Here is a 12,313-nt window from a genome sequence, read left to right on the forward strand (position 1 = left end):
TGTTACCTGACTGGCTTGTGGAGATGCTCTACTTGGTTCTGAGGCCACAACTGCCTAAAGGCTATTCCTGGCAAATGCTGACTCTCTAATAAGCATCTAGGTCTTGCGGTTTGAACCTCTCTAACTTCTGTGCTGGCTAAGCAGACAGACATCTGGGACTCTGTTTACCCCCCATTAACTTAAGGTGGAGATAGATAGGCCTGACAGTAGGCTCATGGCTCCCTTTCTTCTGGGTCCTGCCCATTGCCCACCAGGCCCTCAAAAAGGAGAAGTACTTCTCAAGCATGTGGCACCAAGCCCCTCATCCACCCCAATCTTACCTCCAGTTGCCTAGGAGGAAAGAAAACTGGAGAGAACCAGAAGAGGGGGTTTAACTTCATTTTGCTCCTCCTTCTGAAATACCTATACCCTTAGTACCGAAGACCCCTTATACCCTCTTAAACAGTGAGTGTAAGGGATGGTGTCTGGGTGGCTCAGTCGGGTTGTGATCCCAAGGTCCTGGGATCCAGCCCTGAGTTGGGAGGGAGCCTGCTTCTTCCTTTCCCTCTGCCCTGCACTCTGCTCATTCTCTCTCTCTCTCTAATGAATAAATACATTCTTTAAAAAAAAAAAAAGTGAGTGTAAGGGAAGGGAAGTTATAAATGTGCCCTAGAGCCCTAGAGGTTGAAGTATTTGATCAAAAGTATAGGAGGAGGGAGCCATTCTCTTCCTGTCCCCTTGTCTATATGTCACCAGCCTGGAGCAGGACACTGGTGAGAGTCTCACGTCCTTTGGGTCTCTCCTGTGTGGGTCTAATGTGTCAATGGCTTGTGTTAAACCTTGGCTCACTTTCTTTTACTGTTTGGATTTGTCTGACTTGAGAAGGAGTTGCTTCATAGAACCTGATCTTCTATAGCTACTTTAGACCTTTACCTGCTGGGAAGGTCTGCATTTCTCCAGTTTTTTAGTTTCATCAGTGGATGAGTACAAACTGAAGTAAAAGGTCAAGTGTCTGTACACGTTACTCATATCAACTTTGCCAGTACTGTGCTATTTCTCATTTGACTTCTTAAGTCTATTTATAAATTGGTTACAACTGACAAATGAGGAATGAGTGACTGGTCCCTCTCCACTTCTAACAGCAAAGTGAAATAGGGGTGTCATTGAACCTAAATGGGATCAACAGCTCTTGAAAGAGAAGGAAGGAGCCAGCTCTGTTAATTGGAAAGAGAAATCTGACTGGGGCATGGGGAGAACATAGACATGCTAATGTGGTAGCAAACTTCAAGAACTACGTGTAGATGGAATGCCACGTTTGGGCATATTTGGGAAAATGTTGGGTGGGCCACCCAAAATCTATTTAAATGAATTTAAGGAACTTCCTGAGAGAAAACAAACTCATTCTAGAAAAAGGAATCAGTTTCGATACGCTGAATTAGAATGTTACTAATTCTTAAATATTAATGGGAAGGGCGATTCTGAGTATAGTAGAATGTTCATCTTTTGGATTTGTCTCCCAAGCCAGATCTCCACTAAAAATATGTCTCGGTCTGCTGTATTGCCTGCGTGGTATTTTTTTTTAAAACAGTTCAATATGAACAATGCTATATCTGTGTGAATTGATTTCAGCCTAAATCCAAGGGTTAGTATGTTTTTTGTTTAGCATTTGAAATTTCTTTATCTTTAATCCAAACTCCAAAAGTGATTAAGAAAGCATTTCAAATATCCTTATCAAAGTACAGCCAAGCACACCTCTTGAATACTACTAATTTCACCATTGAAAATTTATTTCCAGTATCCTTTATGCTGATTAATCAAGTCACATTGCCCTAATGTCCCTTAAGAGAATCTCACACTGAATGGAGAAAGAGACATTTCCACCTACTTCCCAATAGCAGCCTGGGGGTCACGTTCCCCTTAAATTGACACTGGCAGAAGGCCTGTTGGATGAGTGGTATGACCAAAGCAGTGAGAGTGTCCAGCTGAGGCAGTGACACCCAGAAGAGGGAATAGAAACAGCAGAGACAAGGAGAAGCCTTGCTGAGTCCAGTGGGTTCAAGAGAGTCTGATGAACATGGCAACTCCCAGGGGAAGGAGCAAGACGAGAGGAACAAAAATATGAGAAGTCACTAATGAGTAATCTCAGAGAATTCCCAGAAATACTTGGTGGATATTTTGTTGGGAGTTGAGGGTCAGAACCCTCAAACATGGATTGCATAGATATAATTGCATTGGAGTAGGAGGTTAGACGTGAAAATACTTAGTTGGCATAGAAATACAAAAAAAATCTCCAAAACACTTCCAGTTACACACACGGGCCAACCAAAAACAGTTGTCTCAAATCCTTATAAAGAAAGAACGAAAGCTGCCTGATGGAAACAGGTTGTCATCGATGTGTCTAGTTCCCAGGAAGGCGTGTAGCTAATCCAACTGAAAAGGTGTGCGGCTGTGACTCCAGGTATCCCGTGAATGACTCGAGGCCTAGCTTGGGGTACCCACCTAAGGTCAAAGCAGTGATTTTTATTTGGGAGGCAGGTTGGGATGGAAGGGGCAAGTATTTGAATCACCTGGAGAATCTTCAAAACACAAATTCTTCAGGCCTCACTCTGAATACTGAATCAGGATTTCTGGTGGTGGGATTGAGAATGAGTATGGGAACCCAGATAATTCTAATGTGTGTAGCCTACTCTCCTTCCCTACTCTTGTGGAAGACCAGTTTTATGTATAATGTACCATTATCCAAGGAGAGGGAGTTGCAAGAGGAGAAGAGAGAGAATAGATTCATAAGGAAACAGTCAAATCATATCAACAAAGGGAGAAAGTTTATATGTATTTTACAAACATAATCTCCAAAAAATATCTTTCTATACAAATATATATGCCAGAAGCAGTTTTCTTTTTCCCTTCTCTCTCTCTCTCTCTTTTGGATGCAATATATTGGATTAGTTATATCTATTTGCTTGTTTATGTTTTTTCATTAGTCCTAAAATCAAAATAAGTATATTATCTCAAATTTACAGACAAGGAAACCAACAAGTATAGAAGGGTGAGTAAGGTGTTCTTGTTCACACAGCCAGCCAAGTGGTGGGATTGGACTTTGAACATAACTTTACCTAATGTTTAAGACTCTATAATATAAATGTGAGAATAAAATGAGCAACATAGGGAAATATATTTTTATATTCATGAGAAACACACAGAGAGAGGCAAAGACATTGGTAGAGGGAGAAACAGGCTCCCTGGAGGGAGCCTGATGCAGGACCTGATCCCAGGACCCCGGGATCATGACCTGAGCTGAAGGCAGATGCTCAACCACTGAGCCACTCAGGTATCTCAGAAAATATTTCTTTAAATATTAAAGTAAATGTTAGATATTAAAAAGAATATCCAGAGAAGGCAGTAATATCCAGAGAAGGTAAAAGTGAGAGCCAATAGCCCCCGAGTGTCTCCAGAATGAGGAGGTAAATGGAAGGCCAGGGAATTTCAGGGGAGAGATGGGGAATATTGAGAGGGGGAATATTTGCTCATGTTGATGGATGGTAGGGGAGAGGAGGAGCAGACAGGAAATTCAGAGACTGGGATTCCAGAGGCGGTGGGAGGGAAGAAGGGCAAGGACACAGATGGCCTTAAAGGGAACAAGAGGAGTGGCATTCCATTTTTTTGGAATAAAGAGGCAAGAAAAACTGTGGGTGTAGATGGGCCTGAAGCTGAGAGGGGGAGCAGAGAGTCTGAGGCATGCCTGGGGGCCCCTGTTTTCTCTACACATGAGCAGGGCTGACGGCGGGCAGGGCAAAGGGAGGCTCTGAGAGGTGAAGCAATGTCCTCCAACTGCTCCCGGGCCCAGCGACTAATCCGCACTGCGAGCAGGCCTGTCCTAGTCCCGATCCCGGGTTTTCTCTGACTCTGGCAGTGGCCTCCGGTCTTCTCTCAATGCAACATTGTCTGACCGAACCCTGCTATCACACCTTTCTAGGCAAGTACCTTCCTTGAACAGTGATTTTTGTCACAATTAATTTGGTGGAGGCTGGAGACAAAACCACTTTTTACATTAAACTGCATGGTTCACGGGTCTCTACCCTGTATCTCTGCCTCCAAACCAGGCTTCCCCAGGTCCCTGGTTAGTTAGATCTGTGATCCTTGTCACTTGATGTGAACTTGAATTGTAAAGGAATCCCTCACTTTCTTGGTAACCATGTACAATCGCTGTACATTTTTGGTCTGCCCCTCTCTTCAATTGTCCTTCTAAAGGGAAATCTTTCTCTCCCTCTCCTTCTGTCTCGATCTCTCTCTTATCTGGGATTTTTGGCTGCTCTTTGATTCTGAGAGAGCACAATAGGAAAAACAAATTTTCCGTTCCTACCAGCCTAAGCTTTCTCTAAACAAGCCACAGGGCACAGCCTTGCTTCCTCGGGCCAGCGTGTATTCGTAGCCCCAGAGAAGCCACCGGACTTTGAATGCTGAGTCCCTGCTGCCCACCCAGCGTCTCTCCCTCCATGCCATCTATGTGAAATAGCAGTGCTTCCCCCGCTCCTCATAGAAACTCCACCCAGACACCCTAAAGAAAGAGCCCACAGATGTTCAGGAAAATGCACAATAATCCTTGGCTGATTAATTTAATATCCTTTGGAGACATTCTACAGATCACTGGGCTGCTGTTTTATTCTGGAAGCCATAACCTCCACAATTGTCACTCCTGTAATGTTTCATTTTGATTCATCTCTGGGCAAGGCAGATGATACCCAAACGTATGAACAAAGGGGCTGAAACATATATCATTGCCTCTCTGATAAGAATATCAGTGCCTAGGAAAGAAGCCTTTGGCAGCAAAGTTGAAATGACACATGAAAGGACAAATGATGTGGGGATTTGTAAACCATTTTACATCTTGCCAAATGACTTTGTGTATTTGTGATTTTTTTTAAAGATTGCAACTTTTTAAAATTTCTATTTTATACATTTTCTATGTTATTTACCTAGAAAACAAACCTTCTTACTTTAGTTTTCTGTACAATAAACAAAACAAGTGAAGATACCTACCTAAAATCTGACAAAAGGACACCGATTGTGTCGATTGGTTTTATTGCCACAGTAAGTGTGTCTCTAGCAGGGGTTGGCAAACGTCTCCAATACAAAGCCAAAGAATAAATATTTTAAGCTTTTCAGGCTATATAGTGTCTATTGCAATTAGTCATCTCTGCTGTTGTGATACAAGTGCAGCCACAGACAACATATAAATGAGTGAGCATGGCTGTGTTCCAATAAAACTTTATTTATACAAATAGGCAATGGGCCAGATTTAACCTACAGGCTGTAGTTTGCTGATTCCTAGAATGTAAGCTATATAAGGACAAATGAGCCCTCTAACATATAAAGTTTGCTAATGACTGATGGGAAAAAATAGCTACTATTACTGAGAACTAATTGAGAACTAATTAGGTGCTAGGCATTGTGTTCAGGATATATAAATATAAATGTTATTTAATGAGGTGGATATTACTACCCCATTTCATAGATTGAAAAACTAAAGCCAGAAAGCTCGAGTCACTCAGCCAAGACCACACGGATAAGTAGTAGAATTGTAGGGTCTGCTTTTCCGTTGGTGAGGGTGCTACGTACTGGGAATAGTGAGCATTTTAGAGCACTGAGCTGGGGTCCATGTCACAGCACTTATGAGATACTAGGGCTCTGGACCCCGGGAATTGTACCCTTAATTTTATATAAAATCCGAGATACTAAGCAATTTTGGGACAGGAAGTATAACCAGTGTTCTTTACGTTTTCCCCCAAGCTGCCCAGTCAGGTGGACAAGAGCATGAGGGTCCAGGCTCAAATCTCAGTCCTGTTCTTCACTAGGTGTGACTGGGCAAGTTGATGGAGACCTCTGCACTTCAGTGTCCTTGTCTGCCAAACAGGAGTAGTGGTATTCCTACCCGGGAGGTTTGCTGTGTGGATTAAAAGAATCAATACGTGTGAATGTTTAAAATGGTGCATGATGAGCTTTGCTATTTTAACACCAAATATAGGTCATCGCCAAAAAAAAAAAAAAAAAAAAAAAGAAAGAAAAGAAAAAAAAGCTGCTTCTACCTGTGGCTGGCTGACAAGACTTGTGATCAGTGGGCAGGCAAAGGAGAGAAGGAAGAAAAAAAATGATAGGAATGATGAAGAAGGAAGGTAAGGGTAGTAGGAATTTACACGATTGGCACGAGTATTGTTTAGAGTGGAGCTTTTGAAAGTGGCATTTCGTGCCTGTGATCATAACACATGTGGATGGAAGGAAGAAATGAATATGCCCATAACCCATGACCCCACTTACCCCTGGGCAATATTTGGCATATGTCCCCCCCAGGATTTTATATCCGTCGCTCCTACCTGTTCCAGAGATGCTTCATATGTTTTCTGGCCTTTCCTCTAATGTTGAAAGAATAATCATTTGAGCTCCACTCAAGGTGCATGAAGAAGGGCGGCCCCTTCTTGGGTATTTCCGCCGGGGGGGGGGGGGGGAAGGCTGTGTCACCCACTCATCCTGGTGGCCCCCCACCCTGAGCCGCCAGCTGCTCTGTGCTCCTCTCAGCATCTCTCGTGAGTGCTCTACTAGGCCTCAGCTGCTCACTTACGCCTGCTTTGCTGCCGTGTGGGGACCGCCCCTCCCGCGATTTCCCCGTGGCCCAGCTACAAGGCAGTTGTGTTTAACAGACCTTATACGCCTGGAGGATCACACGAGGGAGGGACACTTCCAACAAGGTACCCTGTGTTGCCAGCTCCAGCATCCCTTAGCCACGTATCCTGCTGGGCGTCTCCTGCCAGACCCTGACTTGCTGCCACTTCCAAGAGGAAGGTGTTAGACTGTGGGCTGGTGAGGACTGGCCAGACGCTGAGCTCTGGGAGCCAGGAACCGTGTTTCCGTGGCCTAATCCTATCTCCCCTTCACCGGGCACAGTGCTCAGAGTGGGGGCCTCAGAACCCCTTGCTATTTAAACACATGCAGGAGCTCTTTAGAGGCTTATATTGCCCTCAGTGAAGGCCGACTTTGGTAATATCAAAAAGAATATTTCTTGCGATTGGATTTGGATTTTTCTGCTGGTTCAGAGCTTCCCCAAGGACAGCACCCTAGGCACCTGCATCTCTCCGCCACCTAATCCCTGACTAACACACATTTCAGCTTCTATCCTGGAATTCACAAACTGCTGAGGTTCTCAGAATAACATCTTTTGAAGTCCAAAATGTGTTGGCTATATTATTTTAAACAGTCAAGATCATGGTATATCTATTGTTCTGTATCCTATTTGCACTCCTCCTCTGCTCTCAAAGGGAATTGTCGACATGATTTTGAATGATCGTGTGACGTCCCATAGAATGTGGTAGACATACACAACTTGCTTGATCATTCTTCTCTCATTGTGCATTTGGCTCTTATAAATGATATTGCAGTGAACGTTCTTAGATTTAAATCTTTATCCACGGTTTATACTATTTCCTTAACATAGATTTCCGGGAATGAAATGAAGGGATGGAAATATATGAATACTTTTCACAGCCTTTGTGTCTCTTGCCAAAATGCTGTCCGGAAAGATTGTTCCAATTTACATTCTCACCATAAGGTATAAAAGTGCTTATTTCATCAAATCCTCTTTAATATTACCATCATTTAAAAAAACCCTACTAATCTGATAGGTGAAAAATAGATGGTTAGTGTTATTTTACGTGATGCTCCTTTGATTACTGGAAGGTTGAAAGACATTTTTGGAAGCCAGTTAGCAGTCAGAGTTTTCAGTGGTAATAGATGAATAGATATTACAACTACAACTATTAATATGGGTAAGCTTTTTGTACATAATTTCTTTAGGACCAATACCCCTGCTGCTGAACAGAAGGCTATGAGGGTTTATGCAGCCCAGTCTCTGCCATATGTTTGGTGTTTATTATTAAGCCCAACTACTGAGCAAAGAAAGGCATAATTAGCCTTTTTGGGAATTATTTTAAGCCTTCAGCAGTAAAAATCCTGAAGTTGATTTATTTCCCAGAATCTATTTGTATTTGATGCCTTTTTAAGTCGAGTCAGACTAAATGACCAGGCATGGTTTCAACCTTCTGTGAAGGAGTTTCTCGAGTTCTAGGAGATGTTCAAAAATAATCTCCTTAGTGCCTTTGCACATCTCTGAGATACCATCTGAAGACAAAAGATTGAGTCATTTGAAAGGAGAGAGAGCCACTGGGGCGCTAGCAGAGACAGTGCGAGCTGAATTTATCTCAAATTACCGGTGGCTGGGGTTGAGGCGGCGAGCCCTGGCTTGAGAGAGCCATGAGCTCAGCCGAGGGGAACTTGGCCTTTGCTTCTAAGGTGGGAATTAGGAGAAGGCACTCTCTGTAATAAAGACACATGTTCTTTCATGGGACTGGCTTAATCAAGAAAGCTGCTTCTGCCAGTGATTATCTGAGGCCAGACTTGAATCTGTGCTTCCAAAACAAAAGCAAGTTGTCTGATTCTAAAGCCATCCTACACATTATTGTGCTTCCAAAGACTTCATTGTTTTGCAATGATAGGAACGGATTTTTACCCTCAGAGCCCTTGGAAACACATTGTAATTCCCATCCTTACTTTCCACCCAAATTGTCGCCTAGCTGATTTTGCTCATTTGAGCCATTATTCATCGATGGCACATTTGGAAACAAAATCCTGAGGTTGTCACGGGTCTGCACATATTTACAAAGTTCTCAAATGCCAAAATGACAAACACTGTGCAGATGTTCCACAGGACAGTAACCCAGCCTGCCTTTGGCAGTTTCACACGCAAATGACTAAACACGTCAGCTCTGGAAATAGATGCTACAGCGTGAGTTCACGGACTTTTCTTTTCATGAAAAACTTAGGGGCCAAGATTAATTAAAACCAGGAGCCTGTTACTTTTAAAGATAACATGATGATAACAATTCCAAATGTGCTTCAATCTTGCAATCGCAGCATGCCGGGGAAGTCAGAAAGTTCGAACACAAAAACTGTTGATGGAAGCCTATAGCCAGAGGCCATGCTGATTTGCATACCCAAGCAACTATTTATTGGGCAGATGTAGCACGTAGCATTTTTTGAATGAACAATTGAATAAATGTACAAACACATGGATGATTGGAAGAGCTCGTCCAGCTTATCACACCGCATATAATAATAAAACGTCAACCTCGACATTTGGGGGGTTTAGGTGCCTAGCCCTGTGTAGAGTGCTCCCCATACCTCGACTCATGCATCCTTTATGATGACACTGTGAAAGCAGGTACTTCCATTTCTGTCTCAGAAATGCAGACTGAGGCTTAGGGAGGAAGATGTGAAATGTCAGGATCAGGATTTGAACCCAATACTTGGGTTCTGCTGGATTCCAAGGCCTGTGTTTTAAACCCACATCTGAGATTGTTGCTTACTCAATAAGAGGTAGTGTTCAACAAAAGGTCAGCATCTTTTCCTGGTCTCAATTATAATTTCTCCAGCCACCGAACCTGATGTACTAGATTGGGAAGGCTCCCGAAACACCATCATTTGGCCCAAGCTCCCTCATTTTGTAGGTGGAGAATCTGAGGTCCTGCCCCACGTCCATGGTCATTTAGCTGACCTGTGCAAGGAAGATGTATGTCTGGAGCAGCTCAGCTGACACTTGATCTGACATTTTCCCCATCGCATCACTTTGAAGATAAGGTCAAAATGGGAACCATGTAAAATAAAAGAATGAATTTAGATCCTTGCATATCTTCGTTAAAAAGTCACTTAAACCAACACCACAGTAGAATCATCCTTGGGCATACAACTCCCACAGTAAAAGTAAACGTTAAGAGGACAGATGTATGAAAAGTACTTCCACTTAAAAACAGCATTAAAATGGCGAGAATATGACGAACTCACTAATTGTGTGGTATTTTAGCAAATATTTGAATATTGGCCTTCTTAAAAAATCAATGTGTGCTGCTCATGGGTTCTTGACAGTGTGAGAAACTGATGATGGCAGGGGTGAGGTTAAGTATGGAAAATATCAGCCACCAGTTCCTGCTGAGTTATCAGTCTGGACTGCGTGAAGGTGTCTCCTTTCCCGTCCTACCTCCACGGCTCGCACTGAGCCCCTTATCATCCTTCCATGGGACCAATGCACCAGCTCCCCATCCCCAAGCTGCTTCCCTCTGGCCCTGCCCCTCACGGTCCTAAATGGTACGTTTGCCTACAGCACACACTGGGCATGTCTGTTCTTCTACAGAAAGTCTTCGTCAGCTCCCCACTGGTCAAAGCTCCTTTGGATGGCCTCCCAGCCTCCTCTCTTTCCTCTAAGCTCCAGAAACACTTCGAATTGGTATAGCCTCCTCATCAAGAAGTGACCATGCGTGACACTCTTGGGAAGATGAGTCTCTGTACTCCAGAATTACAAATCCTGTCCAAGGGCCGACCAGAAGCTCCAGGCGTCTCCCCAGCTCTGTGATGCTATGGTGAGGACAGAGAACATAACTCCCAGCCACCAGAATGCTTATGGAAAAGGCACGCTAGCTGTAAGGAAAACTAGGAACGTTTCTCAAGAAGGACTAAAACACAGAGCATATTCTTAATGCCGAGCCAAGTTCCTGTGCCGCCGTTGTCTGTCTGTCTGCATCTGTCCACTCGTACGAGCAACATGGCAAAGGACACAAGGCAGGTTCTTGAGGAACAGTGGAGTCAACTGTGGTGGTTATTAATTTTGCCTGTTTAGAAAGCTCTCCCACCTAGGGCTGCCAGACTAAATACAGGAGGAACTGTTATTTGCTAAGTCTGGCAACCATACTCCCCACCCACCCCATTTTTTGGTTAATAGATGCCATCTCCCCGGCCACAGAAGTAAATATGTGCCTATTCCCATTCCAGCAGAGGCTGGCCCAAGTCATGTGCACATAAACCAATTAGGGACAGAGGCATTTCTTGGGGTGGAAATATGTCCTTTGGCTATGATTGCTAACCTGGGGTTTCCATGCCACCCCCCCCCATTACAAAATAATGAGTCTAAAAAAGCAAAGAGAAGCAGACTTGAGCAGTGAACCAAATGGACACAGAACACGGGTCTTTGAGTCCTTAGTTTCTAAGACCCTGGTTCCTGCAGTTTTATCTTCATCGCTGCGCGCCCCCCCATTCCAGGCATAGAAACGGGTAAATACTTTTTTTACCCCATTAACCTAACCTGATTTGGGTTTCTATTACTGTCCTGAAAGAGCCCCTGACTCATATAGAGGGAATTCTATTTCTGGGCTTTATCATTCCCATAAGTAACACATGCAAGATCTAGAAGGGCACGCAGGATACAGGGGCACGATGCCATGAGCAGAGTTTGCCTAATGAAAGTGCTAATTCACCTTGTAAGTGGACCTAATAATATGCACTTGTAAGATTTTGGAAGCATTTGTGGCAAAAACTGAATCCCAGACTCCTTTGGGTTTTGGGATCATCTTCTTTCCCTTTTTTTACCTCATAAAATCAAAGACCTCATTTTACAGATGAAAAATCTTCAGCTACGTGAGATTGAACAACTTATCTTAGACCGAATGATGAAAACCCAGGTTTAAAATAATCATTGTGTATTGAGGTTTTGGCCGCCAATTTTAATATGAGCCTAAGATAGTAAAAAATAAGAAAAGCCACTTGTATGTCTAAAACTCTAATGTAGGAGCACCTGGGTGGCTCAGTGGTTGAGCATCTGCCTTTGGCTCAGGTCATGATCCCGGGGTCCTGGGATCGAGTCCCGCATCGGGCTCCCTGCATGGAGACTGCTTCTCCCTCTGCCTGTGTCTCTGCCTCTCTCTCTGTGTCTCTCATGAATAAATAAATAAAATCTTTAAAAAATTAAAATAAATTTTAAAAAATTAAATAAATCCCTAATGTAGTCAACAAGAAAATGTAAATGCCTATACTTTTGTGATTATTGACTGCAGCTAATCACATACGGGAAGGATTGATTGTCGGTTACTGAGTCTTCCGGCAGTTGTGTCTTCGATCACCCTCTTTCTTCTGCTATTAGATCCTACTGCTCTGGCAGCTGGGCTGGGCGTCCGACGTAGGTCTCCTCAGTCCTAACACAGAACTCCATCCTCCGGGTCTGGGGATGGGTCATTGCCTGAGAAAGAAGTGACCAGTGACTAAAGAGCAGGATAATTAGACGCTTACCCCGAGCTGTTTTTTATTAGATCTGATGGGGAACACATCCCCTCTCTGGTTGTTGAACTGGCAGAATGTGTCTGGAATGCTCTGCACCCATTTCTCCTACCATATGGAAAAAATATGTTTGCATTTAGAGAAAGGAACCAATACAAAGAAAGAAGCAGAAACAAGTCGTAGAATTGGG

The sequence above is a fragment of the Canis lupus genome, chromosome 37 (assembly GCF_003254725.2).
Source record: "Canis lupus dingo isolate Sandy chromosome 37, ASM325472v2, whole genome shotgun sequence".
Lineage (NCBI taxonomy): Eukaryota > Metazoa > Chordata > Mammalia > Carnivora > Canidae > Canis > Canis lupus.